General features: G+C 37.3%; 1 pseudogene across 1 annotated transcript; it reads right to left on the bottom strand.

Annotated features, from left to right (window-relative positions):
• Positions 1–974: 974 nt before the first annotated feature.
• LOC308421687 (small ribosomal subunit protein eS25-like) lies at positions 975–1,348 on the bottom strand (annotated as a pseudogene). The gene has a single exon. The product of its transcript is annotated as a small ribosomal subunit protein eS25-like (transcript).
• Positions 1,349–24,670: the final 23,322 nt, after the last annotated feature.

Below are 24,670 nucleotides of genomic sequence, written 5' to 3'. Positions count from 1 at the left end.
TTCTAATCCCTCCAAAGTAGTGCCACTTCATGATGACAAAGCATTCAAATATACGAGCCCATGGGAGTGAGTCTTATTGAAACCACTACAACAGTATTAGAATTTCTATGTTAAAACTATTATCAAAAGCATCTTGGGAAGAAAGGGGTTTATTTTTAGCTTACAGCCTATATTTCATTTTCTAGGGAAATCAGAATAGAAACTTAAGACAGGAACTTGGAGGCAGGAACTGAAGCAGAAACCATTGAGTAGTGCTGCTTATTATCTTGTTCCTTAGGGCTTGCTTAGCCTGCTTGCTTGTAAATGAACTACAAACTTGACTACAAACAAATCTCATGGAGGCATTTTCTAAATTGAGAGTCCCTCTTTCTAAATAACTCAAATGTGTGTCAAGTTGATAATAAACTAGCCATGTCATGTTCTATAAATAAATTCTTATACACTTCAGAATAGTCAGAACATGTTATGAAGTATCCCTCCCAGAAGTTCATGTGTTGAAGGTGTCAGCCCCAGCTGACGCTCCTGAATGATTATTGGATGGTAAACATGTGTCATCCACTAAAGAGTTTATGGCTGAATCTTTATTAGGATATAGAGACAGGTTGTAGAAATCAGGTCACTGGGGACATATCTTTGAAGTTTGTCTTGTCCATGGCTATTTCCTGTTTCTGTTTTCTGGCCATCATGAGGAAAAAAACACCTTTATTTAACACATTCTCCCACCAGGATGTTATCCTTCAAAAGGAACTCACAGTGATGTTACTTTATAATCATGGACGAAAACCCTGAAGACATGAACCCCACCCAATCTTTCTGCCTTCAAGTTCTTTTTAAAAATCAGGTATCCTGTTATATCACAAAGAACCTACTAACAACAGGATGCACTATCAATGAATTGTGTGTACACATAGTATTCTTTTTTTTTTGATTCAGTAAAGTTTTATTTTCCCAAATGTACAGCTGATTGAACCTGTTCATGCATATTCACCAGCAGCTGGGACAGCTCCACCCTTTGTGTTTCTGGTGTAAATGACTTGGGCTCTGTGCTTTGAAACCAGCTTGATAAGTCCTTTACTAAGTAGCTGCTGAAGGGCTGCCCTGGCCAAGGAACTTCTAATCTTCAGTCTCTTGGAGACCACGGCTAGAGTGAAAAGCATGTAGTTGGGAACCTCCTTACAAAGTTTGTCGTATGTAGCTTTGTCAAACAGAACGAGATTGTTCAGCTTGTTCTGAACTTTGCCTTTGGACAACTTCTTCTTTTTGGCCTTGCCACCAGATTTATTTACTGGGTTTTTGTCTTTTTGGGCCGACTTTCGGGCATTTTCTTCTTGTCTTCTTTGGGTGGCATGGTGAAGCTCAGAGAGTAGTATGGACCACTGCAGCCTCACTAAGATGTTGGAAGAAAAGAAAAAGCAATACAGTAGTCTTTAATTGATGCTTCTCAGAAGGTCTTTAGAGCTTACTCATCTTTCTTAGTGGAACTTTCTGGTTTTCTCCTCCTATAGCCTCCAGCAATTATCTCCTACACATGGGTTCTATGAGTTTTGACTACGTTGGATGTCTATATAAGATGAATCATGTAATATTTATCTTTTTGCCCCCATCTTATTTCACTTAGTAAGTTAATTAGTACTATTTTTTGTTGCTGTGCCAAACTATCTGACAAAAACTACTTAGGGAAGAAAGAATGGTTTATTTTGGTCCACAGCTCTGGGGGACAAAGCTCCTCACTGTGTGGAGAATATGGTGAGGGAGGCTCTATCTATAGCAACAGGAGTTCATGGCTGGTCACAGTGTGTACACAGTCTAGAAGCAGAGACATGAATGCTGGGGGGCCACTTGCCCTCTCCTCTCATTTATTCTGGTACACCAGGGAATGGTGTATCCAGATGGGTTTCCCGTCTCAGTTAAACTCTGGAAACATCACTGATTTGTGCAGAGGCATGCTTTCTATGTGTTTTTTTCTCTAGTAGTTTAAGGCATCAATGTTTTCATTATGAAAGAAAATGCAATTTTTTTTACATATACATGCAATTAAAAATTGTTTAAAATGTTGAAGAAACTTAATTATAACAATACTAAAATGGACAAATACTCCAAAGCCCGATAAGGTCCAAAATGGGCGTTGATTACTTTGATGTGAATTTAAAGGTAATTGTGATGGAATGAAGTGGAGCCTAGGAATGCAATCCCAGTCCTCAGCAAGAGCAACATATGGTCTTATTCTCTGTGTCATTTTTTCTGCCTCCAAATCTTTGTGTTTTTAAGTAAAGTTGATGATGAAGATTAACCATTACATTTAGCACAGTGGCAGGATTTTCTGCTTTCAAAGAAGTCTGAATAGCATTTAATTACATGAGTGTATCACATACCTCATTCATCTGTCCTAAATCATGTTGCTTATATACCTCAGGATCACCTGCTTCAGGGTGACACCATCCACAATGTGCTGGGTCCTCCCACATAAATCACTAAGAACTTAAGCTGCTTATACCTCTGGACCACAATGACTACTGAAGTGTTTGTGATCTCTTTGAGATCATGATTTCAAGTCTTTTAGATAAACACGTGGAAGTGGGGTTTCTGAGTAATGTATTAGTTCTGGGTTTAGTTTTTTTTTTTTTTTTAATAAAATCAGTACTGACCCTCACACTGGACTTCAAGCTTATTTGGTTCTGACTTACTTTAATTAAGGGTTGATTTGAAGACCCAATGAAATCACCAAGTATAGGAGCATGTCATCAGCATTACTTTTTGCTTCTATGGTATTGACTCAAACAAAAGCCAAGAGCACTGCTCTTCCTGGATAGAGCTGGGTATCATGACATGAAGTTATTATGGGATGTGCTGACTTCTTTAGGCCTGAGCCACATGACCATTACCAAACTGATAATTATGGTAGAGCTTGCCTGTCCTTTTGCTAACATACTTAAGCCTACTAGCCATCTGTCTTAGTCACTTTTCTACTACTGTGGTAAGATCCATGTCTGAGGAAGCATGTACAGAAGAGTTTACTGGGGGCTGGCTTAGAGTTCTAGAGAGTTAGAGTTTATCCCCTTCATGACCGGAAACATAGCAGCAGGCTTGCAGCCATGGTACTAGAGCAGTACTTGAGAGCTTGCATCTGATCCAAAAGCATGAAGCAGAGAGAGAAAGAGACACTGGGAAACAACATAAAAAGTTGAAAACTCAAAGCCCACAGCCAGTGACACATCTACTCTATAAGGCTCTACTTACTAATTTTTCTCAAACAGATCCAACAACTAGAGACCATGTATTCCAACATATGAGCCTGTGTGAGCCATTCTCATTCAAGCCATGTAGCATCCTTTAGTCTATATATTTGTAAAATAGAGTGGGACAAATGTCTCCCTTTTTACTGTGATTAGAAGTGAGGGATTCTGTTAGGAGCGAAAAAAAATGAGATTGTGTACTGCATGGTAACCAATATTTTCCTTTTGAATGCTTTAAAAGAAGTCATGTTAACTGAAAAATACAGTTATTGTTTTGATTAATAAGTATAATTTCTATTTATCCATTTAAAAACATCCAGTTAAGTATTATAAATATACATTATTCTGTCAGTTTAATTGATTTACTACAAATATAAGCATGTTGTAATGTATACAAACTATAAACATCTAATAATTTGCAGTAAGCTTGGTTAATTGTTGAAATAATAGATAAGATTTAATGCCTAAGATATCATCCTAAATTTATTCAAAAGTGAAATTCAGGAAACATGCTGAGAATACTATATTTCTGGTTGATGCTTGCATCTTTTTACTTTTAAGCTCAATTGGGTGAGATTCTTCTATCAATTATTCTGAATAGATTTGGAACACTCTCTTCCAATCTTTCTTGGTTCTCTGCTGGCTGAAAGTCATTGTTTTATTACTTTCAAAAGGATATATTTTCCCTCACATTTAGCTCTGTGAATTTTTCAGAAAAGGGAAGTGAAGACTTTATTCACTCTATAGATGGAGACTTTCATCCCCATCCCAGGTGTGTTCTAAACTCCAGTGTTTTATACAGTTTTGCTGAATGCATCTCTCTCTCTCTCTCTCTCTCTCTCTCTCTCTCTCTCTCTCTCTCTCTCTGTGTGTGTGTGTGTGTGTGTATGTGTGTATGTATGTATGTGTGTGTATCTCTGTGTGTGTTTGTATGTGTGTGTGTGTGTTCCTGTGTATTTGTGTGTAAAATCTGAAACACATGGGCCAAGCTGAACTTCATTTCCCCTTTTCTCAGATGCGGTACTTATAATCTTTTCTTGACTTAATAAAATGTTACCATTTACCCTCTCTTTTGGAAGTATTCCTGTGTTTTCTGTCTCAAATACCTCACAGTCCTTCTATCTTGTCATTGGCTGGTGTATTCCACACCCTCAGCACATTCTCCCAGGAAGGTGGAGTGAAGACTCTATTCCCTCTGTGGATGAGGACTTTTATCACCAGCCCACATGTTTTTTCTAAACTCCAGTGTTTTCTATGACTTTGCTGATTGCACATTTTCTTCTGTGTGTTTATGCATCATATAAGATGTATATACTGTCTCTATATATGTATTATGTGTAATATATGTGTGTAACATATATTATGTAATAACATGCACACATAAAGACTTATCACAATATTTTAAAAATTATTTTATTGGATATTCTCTGTATTTACATTTCATATGTTATCTTCTCCCATCCTCCTTCTTCTTCCACTTGTTCCCTCTCCCTATCATTCTCTCCACCTCAGTGCCTTGGCATTCCCAGACACTGGAAAAATGCTTCTTCACTGGATCAAAGGCCTCTTCTCCCATTGATGCCAGACAACACTATCCTCTGCTACATATGCAACTGGAGCCATGGGTCTCTCCATGTGTGCTCAATGGTAGGAGTTGTAGAGGGTTTGGTTGGTTGATAATGTTGTTCTTCCCATGGGGTTGCAAACCCTTTCAGCTCCTTCAGTCCTTTCTCTAGCTCCTTCATTGGAGTCCTTGTGTTTAGTCCGATGGTCAGCTGCAAGCATCCTCAGCTGTATCTGTATGACAATGGCAGAGCCTCTAAGGAGGCATCCATATCTGGTTCTTGCCAATAAGGACTACTTGGCATCAGCAATCATGCTTGGGTTTGGTGGCTGCATGTGGGATGGATCCCCAGATGAGGCAGTCTCTGTATGATCTTTTCTTCAATCCCTGCTCCTATATTTGACCTTGTATTTCCTCCTGTGAGTGTTTTGTTCTCCCTTTTAAGAAGGACACAGTATTTGACTACTTAATAATTCAGTGACTTACCATTGCCCATGCTACAGTGTTGATTTATTAAAACTTGTCTTTGAAAGTTTTTCATGTCTTGGTTCTTATTGATTAGTTGATTAACTCCTCAAACTTGTGCACTTTTTAATCTTACATTTAAGCCAGGCTGAGCTTCTCATGGCTTTCTCTCCCTGCTATATTGTTTCAAAATACCTCCAAACCTTTGGTTATGCTTCTCTCTCTCTGCAATGTCATTTCCCCTCATTTTTACCTCTTTATACTTCAAATGTGTGTATATTATAATGTCTGAGAACTTATATTTTAGAGACAGATAGACCTGCAATCCAAATCTGGTTCCCTAATTAAGTATATAGCTTGATCAACCCATTTCTAGAACCTCAATTTTCTTCTTGATAAACTAGGAATAATAATATATACTTGATATAGTATTTGTAAAGATTAAATGAAAGGAACTAATGGACTTAAAGTGCCTCAAACCATGCTTGAGACATTGTAATTACACAATAAATACTAGTGTCATTGACTCAATTCGACTTCACATATCTAAACTTTTTAACATCTCTTCCCCTCAATTGGAATGCATCATTATGACTACATTACTGGGTCATTGTCTTTCTCCTCCATCTCTCTTCTTATTTTGGTAGCTGCTCTGTGGTGATGTGGTTTGGACCATGCTAATCATCTGTCTGCTTCTTCAGTGTCTCAGTTACAATGTGCCAGTGTTTCTGCGGTCCAGACTGCTGGCTTTGAGCATCTTCCCATTGGGCTCACATAAATGTAAATATCTTAATTTTGTCAGGAGCACCACTGACTCTTTTTACCCTCAGACTTGCACTTGATCCAGTGATGCAATAAAATTGCTTTGAGTTTCTCTAGTACAGGTAGGGTAGGCCTGTCCAATTTTTGCAGAGTCTCCACAGGTTATGAGTTGCCAATGCCTTGTTTCAAAACCGGGCTCTAAAAAACACAAGATTGTATTTACATCCTTTTAAAATTTCATAGTCTCAGCCTCTTTATTAGCTATAGATGAGGAAGTGGCTTCTTCTAATTGATATCAGCATGAAATCTTAAGATTCTCTCTTTGCCTTTTCAATTATCTAGTATGCAGTTAACAATTAGGTATATTAAATTTTGTCTAATATAAATGAGTGATTGTTATGCAGTAACTGGACTTTGAATGGTGTTAAGACTGGTCTCATCTGTTTTGTTCCTTTGTTAATGACTTTGGTCTTTGGATCTCAGGTGATGTAATAATAATAATAAGTGATGTAAAGTAAGAGGTCCTAGGCAGAGTGGACTGCTGACTCACTCAAAGTATTTCACATTTTGTACTCATTTCTACATCTGTATTCTAATCTCTATCTGTATTAGCAGTATCAGTGCGTGCTTCTGAATGAATTGAAAGCAAAGTGCTCTGAACTTGATCTATACAGCAAGTCAACCTTTGTGGACACACAAGATTTGGGTATATCAAGTTATTTGTCATAGGTAGAATAGCATTTTGTTTCGAGGGTGTAGCAACATAATTTATTTTAGAATATAAATCTTTATCTATCAGTAACCAGAAGAGGTATACAGGATTGGTAGGTCCAATGTTGTATCTCTGATTTCCTTCAAATTTGTATAATTCATCGGCCTTTTCTGTCACCATTAATAAAAGTTATAATAGATGCTCAGGCCATTTGCCACTGGGAACAGAGGAGGTCCAGGGACACAGGCTTGGTGAACTGCACTGCGCTGTGAGTAGCTGTCACGCGCCCACACTTCCCGCCGCTAGGAACAGGCGTGCAACAAAACAAACAGCTTCTTCTGCGGATAACCTTTATTGAACAGCACTTTGAGCAGGGGCTTCTTGAGCAGGAAACTTCTCTCTGAGTCGGGGACTCCCTACCGAGTTCTACTGTCTAGACGGCCTCTCACGCGCAGTCCCCCACGGACGATCTCTCTGTCCAGTCTCTGTCCACGCGGGACCTCCCGCAATCTCTTTTACCGAGTCGAGTCTCTCTCCACGTGGTGCCTCTCCGCCATCCCTCCATGTGGGGTCTCCCGCAATCTCTCCACCGTCCTCCTCTTCTCCTCACGTGGGGGAGAAAATGCACTGCTATATATGCCTAGGAGACTCGTGTTGCTACCTGATTGGTGCATCCTCCTGTAGCTCAATCACGTGCCCCAAGAGTGGGCTGTGACTTATGTGGTGCATGCGCATTAAGTCTCTTGGCTGGGCAACAGCTCTGTTTGCTGAGTTCTTGGCGGGAAGCCGGCACCATGTTTGGGTGCAGCACAAACAGCTCCCTACATCTCCCCCTACTTTCTTAAATAAAAACATGGCCGATCAACCATCAGGCTCTTGTTGGACCTTTAAGCCAAACAGAGGGAGAGGTGCCCATTACGAGTGCAGCAAGAGCTTGTGCTATGACCACTTTGTCATGTTATTGTTGAGTACGGAGACCAAATCAAAAGATAATAGGAATAGAAGAGGGAGAAGAATATCAACTAAGAGGTACAGTAAATATCTTTAACAAAATTGTAGAAGAAATTTTCCCTACCCTTAAGAATGAGATGACCATGAGCATAAAAGAAACTTACAGAACTCCAAATAGAGTGGAGCAGAACAGAAATTCCTCCCGACACATAATAGTCAAAACATCAAGTGCCCAAAGCAAAGAAAGTATACTATAAGCAGTAAGGCAAATAGGTCATGTAACATATAAAGGCAGACCAATCAGAATCACAACTGACTTCTCAACAGAAACATAAAGCTAGAAGATCCTGGACAGACAACATGCAGACCATAAAAGAACACAAGTGTCAGCCCAGGCTGCTATACCCAGCAAAACTATCAATCACCAAAGAGGGAGAGGCTAAGATATTCCAGGACAAAACTAAATTTACACAATATCTGACAACAAATCAAGCACTACAACAAAATATAGGTGGAAAACCCAATATAATGAGGGAAACTACATCATAATAAAAATAAGAAAATAATAAAGCAAGAAAACCAAAAGAAAAAAGTCAATTCTATCTCTAACGTCAAAAATAGCAGAAAACAGCAACCACTATTCCTTGATATCTGTTAACAAAAATGGAATCAACTCCCTAATAAAAAGATACAGGCTATCAGACTGGATACATTAACAGAATCCAGCATTTTGCTGCATACAGGAAACTCATCTAAGAGACAAAGACAGACACTATCTCAGAGTAAAAAGTTGTGGAAAAACTTCCAAGCAAACAGCCCCAAGAAAGAAGCTGGAGTAGCTATTCTAATATCGAATAAAGTAGATTTTCAACCAAAAGATATCAAAGAGGATAAGGAAGGACACTTTTTACTCATTACAGGAAAAATTTATCAGCAGGAACTCTCAATACTTAACATATATGCTCCAAATACAAGAGCACTCATATTCATAAAAGAAACACTACTGAAGCTCAAAAAATACATTGCATTCCACACAATAATAGAGGGAGACCTCAACACCCCACTCTCATCAATAGACAGATCATGGAAACAGAAACTGATAAACGACCCAGTGAAACTAGTGGAGGTTATGAACCGATTGGAATTAATAGAGATCTACAAAACATTTCATCCTAAAACAAAAGAATACACTTTCTTCTCAGCACCTCATGGAACCTTCTCCAAAATTGACCATATAATCAGTCACAAAACAAGCCTCAATAGATATAAGAAGATTGAAATACTCCCATGCATCCTATTAGATCGCTATGGACTAAGACAACAAAAGTCCATATAAACTTGAAAACTAAACAATGCTCTATTAAACAATAGCATGGTAAAAGAAGAAATAAAGACAGAAATTAAGGATTTTCTAAAATTTAATGAAAATAAAAACACATCATACCAAAACCTATGGCATGCAATGAAAGCAGTAATGAGAGGAAAAGCCATAGCTCTGAGTGTTTCCAAAAAGAAACTGGAGAGAACATACACTAGCAACTTGACAGTATAGTTGAAAGCTTTAGAACAAAAGGAAGAAGATACATACAAGATGAGTAGATGGTAAGAAATAATCAAACTCAGAGCAGAATTTGACCAAATAGAAACAAAAAGAATCATTCAAAGAATCAACAAAACCAAAATCTGGTTCTTTGAGAAAATTAACAAGATTGATAAACCCTTAGCCAGACTAATTAGAGTGCAAAGAAAGACTATTCAAATTAACAAACAGAAATGAAAGTGGAGACATAACAACTGAAACCGAGGATATTTAAGAAATCATTAGATTCTACTACAAATGCATATACTCAACAAAGCTGGAAAATCTGGAGGAAATGTATGAATTCCTAGACAGAAAACAGATACTAAAGTTAAACCAGGACCAGGTAAACCATCTAAATAATCCCATAACACCTATAGAAATAGAAGCAGTCATTAAAAGCTTCCTACCCCCCCCCCCCACAAAAAAGATCCCAGGATCAGATGGGTTCAGTGCAGAATTCTATCAGACATTTATTGATGACCTAATACCAATACTCTCCAAAATATTCCACAAAATAGAGTCAGATGGAACACTACTTAACTCATTTTTTGAGGCCACAATAACCCTCTTTCCTAAACCACACAAAGACGCTACAAGGAAAGAGAACTTCAGTCCAATCTCACTTATGAACATTGACACAAAAATATTCAACAAAATCCTTGCAAACCGAATCTAAGAACACATCAAAACGATCATTTACCATGATCAAGTAGGCTTCATCCATGGGATACAGGGATGGATTAATATATGGAAATCCATCAATGTAATCCACCATATAAACAAACTGAAAAAAAAAAACCCACATGGTCATTTCACTAGATGCTGAGAAATCATTTTACAAAATTCAACACCCCTTCACGTTAAAAGTCTTGGAAAATCAGGAATCCAAGGCCCATACCTAAACATAATAAAAACAATATAGAGCAAACCAATAGCCAACATCAAACCTTGAAGCAATCCCACTAAAATCAGGGACTAGACAAGGCTGCCCTCTCTCCCCCTACCTATTTATTATAGTACTGGAAGTTCTTGCCAGAGAAATTAGACAGTAATAGGAAATCAAAGGGATACAAATTGGAAAGGAAGAAGTAAAAACATCACTGTTTGAAGACGACATGATAGTGTACATAAATGATCCCAAAAATTCCACCATAGAACTTCTACAGCTGATAAACAAGTTCAGCAAAGTGGCTGGATATAAAATTAACTCAAACAAATCAGTAGCCTTCCTCTACTCACAGGACAAACAGGCAGAGAAAGAAATTAAAGAAAAGATACCCTTCACAATACTCACAAACAATATGAAATAGCTTGGTGTGACTCTAACTAAGGAAGTGAAGGGCCTATATGACAAGAACTTCAAATCTCTAAAGAAGAAAATCGAGGATGATCTGGAAAATAGAAAGATCTCCCATGCACATGGATTTGAAGGATCAACATTGTAAACATGGCCATCTTACCAAATGAATCTGTATATTCAATGCAATTCCCATCAAAATTCCAAAACAATGCTTCATAGATTTGGAAAGAACAATGTGCAATTTCATCTGGAATAACAAAAGACCTAGAATAGCGAAATTTATTCTCAACAACAAGAAAACATCTGTGGGAATCACCATCCTTGACCTCAATCTGTATTACAAGGCAATTGTGTTAAAAACTGCATGGTACTGGTACAGAGATAGGCACATGGATAAATGGAACAGAATAGAAGAACCAGAAATGAGCCCTCACATATATGGTAACTTGATTTTTTGACAAAGGAGCTGTAAACATTCAATGAAAAAAGGACAGCCTCTTCAACAAATATCCTATATGTAGTTTATGCCTATGGCAACCAGTGGGATTTCTATGCATGCTATCAAACCTCTAAAAGAATTAAGTACTGACAAACTTATTCATATAATGTTATGTCAAAATGCCTTTAAAAATCTGTAAATGTATCTCTCTTTTTTTAATAAATCGGTAAGGAATAATAAAAAATTATAAAAGTTATAATAATTGATAAAATTGATGTCAGAAGTCTTTAATTTATAAATAAGTTCACACAATTAAATCACACACCCATACACACATATATGTATATGCACATTATTAGGATTAAAAGAACCCGAAGAACAAACATAATGATTAGCATACTTCTTCTGCTATAAAGGAAGCATGAGGTATGTGGAAAATCTTAGGTTGTTAAATTGAACGTGGAATAATTCAATGGGTCTTATCCAATAAGTAAAATTAATGAAGGATGGATGAATTTGGATTACATAGCAGGCATTTCACTGTGTTTAAGACAAGCCGTCTTGGTTTTAAGAATGAGGTAGCAATAGCACTCATGCAGAATTTGGGTTGGCTTATGAAGAATTATTTTATTCCTAACACTTGAGTGGCTGAGGGAGCATGTCAGGTGATGAATCTGAAATTACTTCAGTTTTCATGTTAGATCAATGTTTGCTATCACTGAAATTTTTCTTGAGTAATTTTGGTTTTGAGAAAATTAGAATTGATTTATTTGTAATATAGAATTCATAATTGAAACAAGTAGAAGCTATGCTGAATAGAAACTAAAATATGGATTTCTTGTCCAAATGCTTCAAGCATGGGGCCTTTGAAAGAAAAAAAAAATGAACCATGGTTGACCCAGTTTCTTATCTGAAGGCTATGAATGATATATAGAGTGGATGTTATCTAAGGGATAGCAAGAAAAACTAGGTGTCCACATGTGCCAGACAGCATTACAGATTCTAATAAGACGTCAGTGGAATGTCAGATAAACCTATGTCTTAGATATTCATAGCAGTTAAAATAACATCAAAAGACTTCAATTCTAGATTTAGGCAGCCAGCTATTCCTACTGAGAAAACAAATAAAAACTCAATAAATGAATAAATGCATTTTTTAAGCATATGGGTGGTTGAGTGTCAGTAATTTAAGTACTTTCCTTTTCAATTTAAGTATAATATAGAGAAAAGTTATAAAGAAAATTAATATGATAATGAAACTACACCTGAAGCAATACTCAAGTGATTTTTTTTTTTTTTTAGGTCACAAGATGCTTGATTCTCTCTAGGATAGATTTTCAGTATAGTTTCTTATGAATTTTTATTTGTGGACTATTGAAATATTCAAATGTATGAAGATTTCTAGAAATATATATTTCATCCTCTGCAACATTTTTATCTACAAAGACATTCCAGTCAACAGACAAAATATTTATGAAACTGACTGTGTTCTGAAAACCTTCCTAGGTCTTGACATGGGGCTAGCGCTCGAAGAAGGTGCATGAGATATCTTGTTCCCATTGTATTTGCAACGAAGCGTGAGAACTCTGGTCACCACCCTGTTCATTTTTCTTCCATCACAGCATGGCCAGAGCTGTAATACCTAACCAATTCAGGGGTTAAATGGCACACGTAGTGAAGAGAGTGGTGGCCCCCTATTGTGTTTTCTCATTCAACTCAATTTTTAGAAGCAGTGGAGCCTGCTCCTGGGAGCTCAGACCTGGTTGTTTTTAAGTGGCTCTTAGGTATGAAGGAGTGCTCAGCAGCTCTGAAATCACTGTCAGATCACACGGCATTTTAAACAAAAGTCATTTTATGCTGGGGTATACTTTGTTTGTATGATCTGTGCAAAGAAATAACATAAAAAAAATCAGAGGGCAATATTTGAGGACAATCCCTCCAGAAACCCTCCAAATTTTTATTCAGTTACTTACAAACTAGTTCTGAACTTTCTCATGAGGAGAAAATACACAAGCACCAGACAGGAGATACAGTGGAACACTGGGTCCCTTCTTAGTTTGGCCTTCTGTGATAAAGTACCAACAGATAAGGTGGCTTCTGAAGAACAGAGATTGATTCCTCATAGCTTTGAAGTTTGTGAGACTGAGGGAAGGCTGCCTATACAGTGTGATCACCAACACCTCTTCAGGGTGCAGACTACCAGTTTTGTACAGGCACAGGTAGACTGCTCTCTGGGGTCTTTAAGGGAATTAATTATATTCAAGAGTGTTTTATGTCCTAAAGTTGCAAAAGACCCCTTCCCTCTAAAGTCACTTCCTTTGAAGTTATAATTTCAACAAACAAATTTGGCGAAGGAGATATGAATATTTAGTCCATAAAAGCATTGATTCTTTGAGAGCCTTGGATCTAGCTAAGAGGAACTTCTTTGTAGAATCACAAATGCTTGTTACAGAATGTCTTCTGGTCAATTGTTTTCTAAGTGCTTACTTATGTGTTTTAACCAAATTGATCATAACAGTGTCTGCCTTCAAAATGGAGTTAGGCATTATTTCAGCCTAAAAACAGATAAACCTCCAAGTCCCACTTGCCTGAGAACAGATAATTTCTTTGAATGCTGGGAACTGTTTATATAAGGTAAGAAACCATGTGTTTTCACTTCAGTAAACAAAGTTGGATGCTCCAACTATACAGCATGTGCTTTATCACATGTAGGTAGGAGGTATGTAGGCAGGAAGTATATCAGGATGTATGCTTGTCCCTAATTGGACAAAGGCAGGAAGTACTTAGCCTAGTGGAGTTTGCCTGTATAAGCACTGGGTAAACATAATTTGTGGCTATTTTCTAGGAGTCCTGAGTATGGATCTAGACAGTGTCTATAGTCCTGGCCAGTATTTAATAAAGCTTGCTGGAAATTTTGTCCAAGAATTGTAATAGAGGTCTAATTCTCACCCTGTGGGATCAATAATGCATAGATACACCTGAGCTTCAGGTGGGGTAGATAAACTTCTGTCTTCTTGATTCTTTAAGACAAAGAGGCTTATTGCTTAAGAAGATGGGGTCTAGCTATCAAAACTTTATTTTTGTTATTTTGTTTATTAGTTCAATGTTATCTATCACTAGAGTCATCGAACATTAATTTGTCTTTTATTTCTCTTCTAAAATAAGTAACATTGGCAGGATGTGTTAAACATAGACACCTTGCTTTTCTTTTCTCACCTTGAAGATGAGATCATTATCAGCAGTTTTGGAGACACTCCTCTTACCTTGTATATTAGCTAATTTTCATATTACTGAGGTGAATTATTTGACAGAAACAATACAAAGGAGGAAAAGGTTTATTGTAGTTTTAGAGGAGACAGTCCACCAGAGTGGGGAGGACATGACTGAGTGACTCAGCTTCTGCTGTGGGACCTTGTCTCTTTATTTCTTGTATTCAGTACAGTTTGATAAATATTTGGTGAGCCAAAATACATTAGATGAGGGAACAGACACTTAAAAAGAATCACATAGTTACAGTGGTAGAATTTCCTTGTATAATTTTTGTTTGATGTCCAATTTCAAACAAGTGATTTTTCTTATCTGAATAAGCTAATGTCATTTTATAATCTTTTGATTAAATCAAATGTACCAGCCTTTCTTTTTAAATATATCATCATATTCTTCTGTAGTTCAGTCATCTTTCTCTAGGTAATAAGGAACTCTGAAGACAGAACCCTCCTGGCAATTCCAACTTGTCACATTCAAGGCAAAATCTTTTTTCAGGTCAAATTTGTGCTTCATTAAAAAAAAAAAGCCAAGTGGAAAGTTAACATTATCATTTCTAATAGACTTTGTGTGTCCATCACAACTCTTCGAATATTGCTTTATTTGTGACCCATTTAAAACACAAACATGAATTAAATGACATCCTCTCCGAATGAGTAACCTACAGGAAGAAGTAATGAGGCATGCATGACGAGTTAACACAGACTAAAAGCTATCATTATGCTGCTGATGCTGTCACCATAACCCTGCCAACATCATAAGCTGAGGTGATTTATTAATATCAATGGTACTTACTCGCTTAGAACCTACTAACAAGAGCATGGTGAGTCACCATTGCTGATATGAGTACCCTTGGGGGAATGTTGTTTCAATGGCTAGTAACATTTTTTTGTATTTTGAAGTGGTTGCTCATAAGAACTGAAGACTTTGTCCATTGTAAAATGCTGAATAATAAACATTTCAGATTACTTTAATGAGAAAACCAAGTTAATTGAATTATACTTGTGATGTATTATAAACTTCTGTGTCTAAGTGATTAGATTATTAGATTATTAGATATGACTTGGGGCCTCAACACTAAAGTTATACTCAGTTTAAAAATTGTCCATGATCTTAAAATATACTTTTCAAATCAGATAGTCAGTGGATGTGTTTCAGAAACGTGAATGTCTTTCAAAATACTTCTCAAGACTCAGTAAATGTACCATTTGCAATCCTGCCAACAATGCAATCCCACATCCTCAACAACATTTACTGTTGCTTAAGTATTTATCTTAGCCATTTTGATTTGTGTAAGGTGGAATCTCAGGGTCATTTTGATTTGCATTTTCCTGATAATTAAGGATGTCGAACATTTCTTTAGGTGCTTCTTGGTCATTCAAGATTTTTTTTCTCTGTTTAGCTCTGTAGCCCATTTTTTAAAAAATTGGGTTATTTGGTGTTTTGGAGTCTAACTTCTTGAATTCTTTGTATATTTTATATATTAGCCTTCTATTGTATGTAGGGTTAGTGAAGGTCTTTTGCCAGTCTGTAGGTTGCCGTTGCAGTTCCTCAGAAAATTGGAAATAGCTCTACCTGAAGACCCAGCTATACCTAAAAGATGCTTCACCATACCACAAAGACATGTGCTCCTCTATGTTCATAGTAGCCTTATTTGTAACAGTCAGAAGCTGGAAACAACCCAGATGCCCTTCCACCAAAGAATGGATACAGGTAATGTGGCTCATTTACACAATGGAATATACTAAAAACGAGGGCATCATACATTTTGCAGGGAAATGGATGGAATTAGAAAGAATCTTGAGTGAGGTAACCCAGACCCAAAAGGACATACAAGCTATGTACTCACTGACATGTGGATATTAGCCAAAAATCTTCAGAATACTCCTGCTATAACTCACAGACCATAGAAATCTTGACAAGAGGGAAGGTCCAAGTGTGGATACCTGAAATCCACTTAAAAGGGGTACAAAATAATCATGAGAGGTTAAGGGTGGGAGGAACCTGTGTGAGAGAGCAAGGAGAGATAGGAAAAAAAGGGACAAGATCAGGTCTGTGGAGAGTCAAGAGGAATTAAAATAGGCAGCAGTGTGGGGTAGGGAGTAGTGGGAATTTCTAGAAAGTCTCAGAGACCTGGGATGTGAGAAGATACCAGGACTCAATTGGGATAACATTAGCCAAAATATCTAACAATGGGAAGATGGAACTGGAAGAGACCACCTCCAGTAGAAAGACATGGCCACCCACTCATCTTCAAAATTTTTAACTCAGAATTGTTCCTATCTAAAGGAAATGCAGGGACAAAAGTAGAGCAGAGACTGAAGGAAAGGCCATTCAGTGACTGGCCCATCTTGGGATCCATCCCATGCATACACCCTAAATTCTGACACAATTACCGAGGTCATATTGTATGTGCAGACAGGAGACTGACATGGCTGTCCTCTGAGAGTTTCTACCAGCAGCTGACTGAGACAATTGCAGATACTTTCAGCCAACCATTGGACTGTGGTTGGGGACCCCTATGGAAGAGTTAGAGGAAGGACTGAAGTAGCTGAAGGGTATTCCCCATAGGAAGAACAACAGTGTCAAGTAACCTGTACTCAGAGCTCCCAGAGACTAAGATAAAAACCAAGGAGCATACATTGTCTGGTTCATGGCACCATGCACACATGTAGCAGAGGATTGCCTTGTCTGGCCTCAGTGGAAGCAGATGAACTCAATCCTGTGGAAATTTGATGCCCTAGGAAGAGGGATTCTGATGGAGGAGAGGTGGAGTTAACTGGGCTGATGGGGGAGCACCCTCTCAGAGGTGGGGGATGGGCTGAAAAACTTGGAGAGGGGGACCAGGAAGGGCGACTTTTAGAATGCAAATAAATGAAATTATTTGATAATAGTAATAATAATAATAATAATAATAATAATAATAATAATAATAGTCAGTGAAAAATTAGAGAACTGATATTCAGTCAAAAATTAATATTAAAAAAAATTCATGGTGCAGAACAGGCATTCAGACCATCTGCCACCAGGAACAGCTGAGATTCAGGGACACAGACTTGATGAGACTGCGCTGCATGTAGCTGGGGCGCAGAGAGCTCTGGGTTTAATGCCCGGAAAGTGTGCCCCCCTGATTGGTTCAGGGGAGCAGGAACTCTGCCATAGAGGAGGGTCCTTGCATGAAGAACAAACTCAGGCCATATGCCACCGGGAACAACAAAGATCCAGGGACACAGGCTATGTACACAGGAGAGACAGGAACCATTCACTGATAACAAGACCACGTATAATCACGGACAACAAGATGTCAAGAGGAGAGCAAAAGAAATTACTCCAGGGAAACCAAGACAACCTGGCAACACTGGAACCCAGCTATCCCATCAAAGCAAACAGCAGAATGCCAAACACTCCAGAAAAAGACTCAGACCCGAAATAATACTTAAAGATGATGATAGAGATCCTTAAACAAGAGCAGGAGGAAAAGCATAAAGAAATAGAAGCTTTTAAAGAGTAAACGAGAAAACCACTCAAAGAAATCAAGGAACTAGAGGAAAACAGAAATAAAGAGATGAAGGAATAGAAGAAGGAATTTAAAATGGAAATGGAAGCAATATAAAAAACACTAAAAGAAACAACCCTGAAAGTAGAAAACCTAAAAAAAAAACAATCAGGAGTCACAGATGCAAGCATTTCCAACAGGCTACAAGAGATGGAAGAGAGAATCTCAGGGGCCGAAGATAGCATTGAAAACATAGAGAAAACAGTCAGAGAAGATGCAAAAGTCAAAAAGCTCCTAACCCAAAATGTCTAGGGGATCAAGGACACATGAGAAGACCAAACCTAAGAATAATAGGAATAGAAGAGGGAGAAGAATATCAACTAAGAGGCACAGTAAAAATCTTCAACAAAATCATAGAAGAAAACTTCCCTACCCTCAAGAATGAGATGACCACGAGCATAAAAGAAGCCTTCAGAACTCCAAATAGGTTGGACCAGAAAAGAAATACCTCCCGACACATAATAGTCAAAACACCAAGTGCCCAAAGCAAAGAAAGAATACTAAAAGCAGTAAGGAAAAAAGGTCATGTAACATATAAAGGCAGACCAATCAGAATCACAACCGAGTTCTCAACAGAAACTATGAAAGCTAGAAGATCCTGGACAGACATCATGCAGACCCTAAGATAACACAAATGTCAGCCCAAGCTGCTAAACCCAGCAAAACTCTCAATCACCATAGATGCAGAGACCAAGATATTCCAGGACAAAACTAAATTTATACAATATCTGACCACAAACCCAGCACTACAACAAATTAGAGGTGGAAAACCCAATACAAGGAGGGAAACTATATCCTAGAAAAATAAGAAAATACCTGAGCAAGAAAACCAAAAGAAGAAAGACACACAGGCACAGTTCTACCTCTAAAAGCAAAAATAGCAGGAAACAGCAACTACTATTCCTTAATATCTGTTAACATAAATGGACTCAATTCCTCAATAAAAATATATAGGCTATCAGATTGAATACATAAAAAGAATCCAGCATTTTGCTGCAGACAGGAAACTCATCTCAGAGACAAAGACAGACACTATCTCAGAGTAAAAGGTTGGGAAAAAACATTCCAAGCAAACAGCCCCAAGAAGCAATCTGGAGTGGCCATTCTAATATCAAACAGAGTAGATTTTCAACCAAAAGTTATCAAAAAAGTTAAGGAAGAATACTTTTTACTCATTACAGGGAAAATTTTTCAGGAGGATCTCTCAATCCTTAACATATATGATCCAAATACAAGAGCACCCACATTCACAAAAGAAACCCTACAAAAGCTCAAAAAATACATTGCACCCCAAACATTAATAGTGGGAGACTTAAACACCCCACTCTCATTAATGGACAGATATATGGAAGCAGAAATTGAACAAGGACACAGTGAAACTAGCGGAGGTTATGACCCTACCGGAATTAATAGACATCTATAGAACATATCATCCTAAAAAAAAAAAAAAAAAAAAAAAAAAAAAAAAAAAAAACCCATCACCTTCTCAGCACCTCACAGCACCTTCTCCAAAACTGACCATATAATCAGTCACAAAACAAGCCTCAATAGATATAAGAAGATTGAGATACTCCCATGCATCCTATCAGATCACCATGGTCTAAGCCTAGTCTCTAATAACAAAAAAGACAACAAAAAGACCATATATACAGGGAAATTAACAATGCTCTATTAAATGATAGCATGGTCAAAAAAGAAATGAAGAAAGAAATTAAGTATGCTTTTTTTATAATTTAATGAAAATGAAAATGCAACATACCCAAACCTATGGGATGCAATGAAAGCAGTACTGAGAGGAAAACTCATAGCTATGAATGCTTCCAAAAAGAAACTGGAGACAGAATACACTAACAACTTGAAAACACATTTGAAAGATCTAAAACAAAAGGAAGCAGATACACCTAAGAGGAGTAGACAGCAAGAAATAATCAAATTCAGAGCAGAATTTGACCAAATAGAAACAAAAAGAACCATTCAAAGAATCAACAAATCCAAGAGCTGGTTCTTTGAGAAAATTAACAAGATTGATGAACCCTTAGCCAGACTAACTAGAGGGCAAAGAGAAAGTATCCAAATTAACAAACACAGAAATGAAAGTGGAGACATAATAACTAAAACTGAGGAAATTCAAGAAATCATCAGATCATACTACAAAAACCTATATTTAAAAAGTTGGAAAATCAGGAGGAAATGGATGATTTCCTAGACAGATACCAAATAATAAAGTTAAACCAGTACCAGGTAAATCATTTAAATAATCCCATAACACCTAAAGAAATATAAGCAGTTATCAAAAGCCTCCCACCCCAAATAAAGCCCAGGATCAGATGGGTTCAGGGCAGAATTTTATCAGACATTTATTGATGACCTAATACCAATACTCTCCAAACTATTTCATGAAATAGAGTCAGATGGAACACTACCTAACTCATTTAATAGAGTCAGATGGAACACTACCTAACTCATGTTGTTTTTGAGGACACAATAATCCTCTTTCCTAAACCACACAGAGACCCTACAAGGAAAGAGAACTTCAGACTAATCTCACTTATGAACATTGATGCAAAAATACTCAACAACATCCTTGCAAACCGAATCTAAGAACACATCAAATTGATCATTCACCATGGTCATGTAGGATTCATCCCTGGGATGCAGGGATGGATTAATGTACAGAAATCCATCAATGTAATCCACCAAATAAACAAACTCAAAGAAAAAAACCACATGGTCATCTCACTAGATGCTGAGAAACATTTGACAAAATTCAACACCCCTTCATGTTAAAAGTCTTGGAAAGAACAGGAATCCAAGGCCCATACCTAAACATAATAAAAGCAATATAAAGCAAACCAATAGTCAACATCAAAGTTAACGGTGAAAAACTTGAAGCAATCCCACTAAAATCAGGGACTAGACAAGGCTGCCCAATCTCCCCCTACCTATTCAACATAGTACTGGAAGTCCTGGCTGGAGCAATTACACAGCAAAAGGAAATTAAAGGGATACAAATTGGAAAGGAAGAAGTAAAAACATCATTGTTTGTAGATGACATGGTAGTGTACATAAGTGACCCCAAAAATTCCACCAGAGAACTTCTACAGTTCATAAACAAGTTCAGCAACGTAGCTGGACATAAAATTAACTCAAATAAGTGTAGCCTTCCTCCACTCAGAGGACAAACATGCAGAGAAAGAAATTAAAGAAAAGATACCCTTCACAATAGTCACAAACAATATGAAATACCTTGATGTGACTCTAACTAAGGAAGTGAAGGACCTGTAAGACAAGAACTTCAAACCTCTAAAGAAGTAAATTGAGGAGGATCTCAGAAAATGGAAAGATCTCCCATGCTCATGGATTGGAAGGATCAACATTGTAAAAATGGCCATCTTACCAAAAGCAATCTACAGATTCAATGCAATCCTCATCAAAATTCCAACCCAATTTTTCATAGAGTTGGAAAGAGCAGTGTGCAATATCATCTAGAATAACAAAAGATCTAGAATAGTGAAGTCCATCCTCAACAACAAGAAAACATCTGTCTGAATCACCAACCCTAAGCCCAGAAAGCTCAGAACACTTCAGAAACAACTCACAGACTATATGAAGTTCTAGAAAAAACAAAGGGTAAAAATAAAGAAAAGAAAAGAAAATGAAATACCATTATGCTTAATCTTTACACAGTAACAAAACTTTGACTATTTCCAGGTTACAACCTGTTTTACATGTAGTTTATGGTCATTGTAACTAGTGAGATTTTAATGCATACTATAAAATCTTTAAAAAAAATTCAAGTATTGACAGAAATGTATTTGTATACTTTTATGCAAAAATGCTTAAAATCTGTACATTTATCTTTGTTTTGTAAAATAAAGTTGTTCAATTAAAAAATAAAAATAAAATTAAAAACAAGAAATGTCTTTATCTGATTATACTGTAGGCAATTCTTTGGGAGAATTTCCTTGATTAGTAATTGATGTGGGAAAGCCCAGCCTTTTTGCAGTTCTGGGCAGGTTGTTCTGGGAAAAAAAAAATCATTCTTTTTTAGTTCTTTGATTATTAGGCTGCAGTCCTTTCTAACCCCTAGGCATCTCAGAAGTACATTATCTTTGCTCTAGTTAGGAAACCTATGCTTGGGTGGAGGAAGGAAGAAAGGGAGGGTGTTAAGTCAGGAGTCAGTCTTTCCTGTCCTCTCCACTATGAGGGATCCTGTTCCAATCTGCAGGTATTGAGCTAACATGTGAAGTCTTGTCTTCTATTTCATTTTCTGAGCATGTGAGATACTATAGGTATAAAAATAACTCCGTAGGAAGGACAAGAATTTTAATAAAAATGTAAATTATTTTAGCATTAGTGCTAAACTTCAGATTAGCGAGCTTGGCAGTGATTGATAAGCATGTTGAATCCTCAAGAGAATGTCAGAAATAGAATGATTTCTGAGACCTGGGAGACGGTCGAGCATTATTGCCGGAACACCATTTCATTAAAGGTAAACATTTACTCTGTTCTTTAGATCCACACTCAGGGTATAGTCAAAGTTGAAAATAAGGTAATTAGTTTCAGTGAAATTTGTGTCTCTGTTCTCTAAAGGTTTAAGTGTTCCCAGATGATATGATTAATTTTCATTATTGTTCTTATCTTATCTTCTTTTCTAGTTCCCCATTCTCTTTATCTTTTCCCATTCTATAAGGACATATTGCATTTTTTTTTCTTTTTTGGTAAGGACAAAAGAAAGATTAGAACTCCTCACAATGGGGAATTTTTATTTGAATCTTATTCCTTTCTCTTCTCTGTACATGCCTCCACTTTTTGCTTGTTCAAAATTTTGCTCAGATATTACTTTTATTGAGCTGTTTGGGAAAATGAGATGATGTCTCAGTCTTTCAAATATTGTCTTTCCAGTCCTCAATCCCACTGAACATTACTCTCTGATTCCCTTGTTTCCAGACTTAAAACCTTGTAACTTTTTTTTCTTATGATTCTGAACGTCATCTTAAAATCAAAATCTGCAAAACTGAGACAGTGCTCTTGTATTCTCTTAATAATGGCATCACCCTGGTCATTTTCCTCTGATGAGTAGAATACACCAATGGTTAGAAAAAGTAATGTCACCTCTGAGAGAACATTACAAAAAGACTATGGTCTCTGTCTTACTTATATCAGTTGCTTTGTGTGAAGTCATTTCCATGCCATGATCTGAGCTCTTCAGAATAAGAAATAGAGGGATGTGTCTGTCACATTGTCTATGAACCTCTTAACACACTGTGCAGGAGGTGGAGGTGGGCTTTCCTTCTAGTGAGACTTCATGTGTAACTACAGTTTCAGCTGAGGTGAATTTTTTACAAGAGGCTTTGTAGCTTTTAAAGGCACTCAGTACTTGTGACATCTGAATGCTTATTCTTTTAGCTACACAATTTTGGGACTACTTACTATATAGCAGTAGACAATTAATCCAATATGTTCAGAGAGAAGACAGAGAGAGTTGTGGGTTTACAAGTCTAAGGATACTAGGGGAAAAAAACCAAGCAATTCAACTTCACTTCCTCTCTCTAGACCTTACTGTGGCTTCCTTTCTGCTGGACCATGCCAAAGGACAGGGGACAAAAGAGATCTTTGATGAGGTACACATCCCCAGGCTTCTTGGTTCAAGACAGGGCAGAGAAAGAGGATGGATGAAGAAGGAACATACAGCTCAAGGAAGTAAAGAGCCTACTCTGCTCACCATTCAGCACAAATGCCTGTTATTAGTACAGTGTGAATTTTTTTTATTGTTCTGTCCTCCACCATTTATTCCTTTTCCCTTAATAGTCAGGTCCTTTGTTTGGTTGATTATTAACAGGCAGCTTCCAGATTTTGTTTGCTTATTTAGGTTTCAAGATCATTGTTCCTTGCAGAATCCCAAGGAAATGCTAAAATAGTGTCTTATCGTCCAGTTCTTTTATCTTGTTTGCACAGGTAAGACTGCCAGTTTGTTTACACCAGGGGACTCCTTTTCATATCCTTGACTACCTCTGTTCTGCTTTTACATTATATCAATACCTGACAAACTTAGTGTAAAAATGTAAGATGAAATATTTCAGGCTCTGAGACCATGAGATTGGGGAGGGATCAGAAAAAAATAGGTGAAATACATACATATTAATGGTTAGTCTCACTGAAAACATAGAGAAACATTTCTTGTGTTAGTGAGTAATATATGGGGAATAGAAAAAAGCAGGTGGGCTTAGGGTCAGAGTTGTGCTAAAAATTCAACTTTGAATCTCCATGTTGAGATACTGTCTTAGGGTTTTTACTGCTGTGAAGAGACACCATGACCAAGGCAACTTTTACAGGGACAACATTTAATTGGGGTAGGTTTACAGGTTCAGAGGGTCAGTCCGTTATCATCAAGGCAGGAGCATTGACAGCATCCAGGCAGGTGTAGTACAGAGGAGCTGAGAGTTCTGCATCTACATAGGTCAAATTTCCTAGTCTCCTGAGGAGTGTTTCTCTCTTAGAGATGGAGACAAGGAAAAGGAGACAAGAAATTCACCATCTTTTTCATTTTAACACTCAGACAAGAGGACATTTAGGGATTTTTCTGACGTGTATCAAGGTCCTCCTACACATGCATTTCTATGCCAGCGCTGTGATGGGAGCAGAAACAAAACTACCCTCCCACCTGCCTTGCAAGCTTGGTACAAAGCGAAGGACTTAGACAGACTAGCTACTCCCCATCACCCTGTAGCTTCCAGCAATGGAAAAACACAAAGGTGAACTTTTATAACGCATTTATTACAGATGGAATTCCTGAATCTCCATGTAGAGAATGATTTCCTGAAGATGAATGCTTTCTAAGA

The sequence above is a fragment of the Micromys minutus genome (assembly GCF_963924665.1).
Source record: "Micromys minutus genome assembly, chromosome: 1".
NCBI lineage: Eukaryota > Metazoa > Chordata > Mammalia > Rodentia > Muridae > Micromys > Micromys minutus.
The sequence above is the reverse complement of the archived record's forward strand: the minus strand, read 5'-3'. Positions and strand labels throughout refer to the sequence as shown.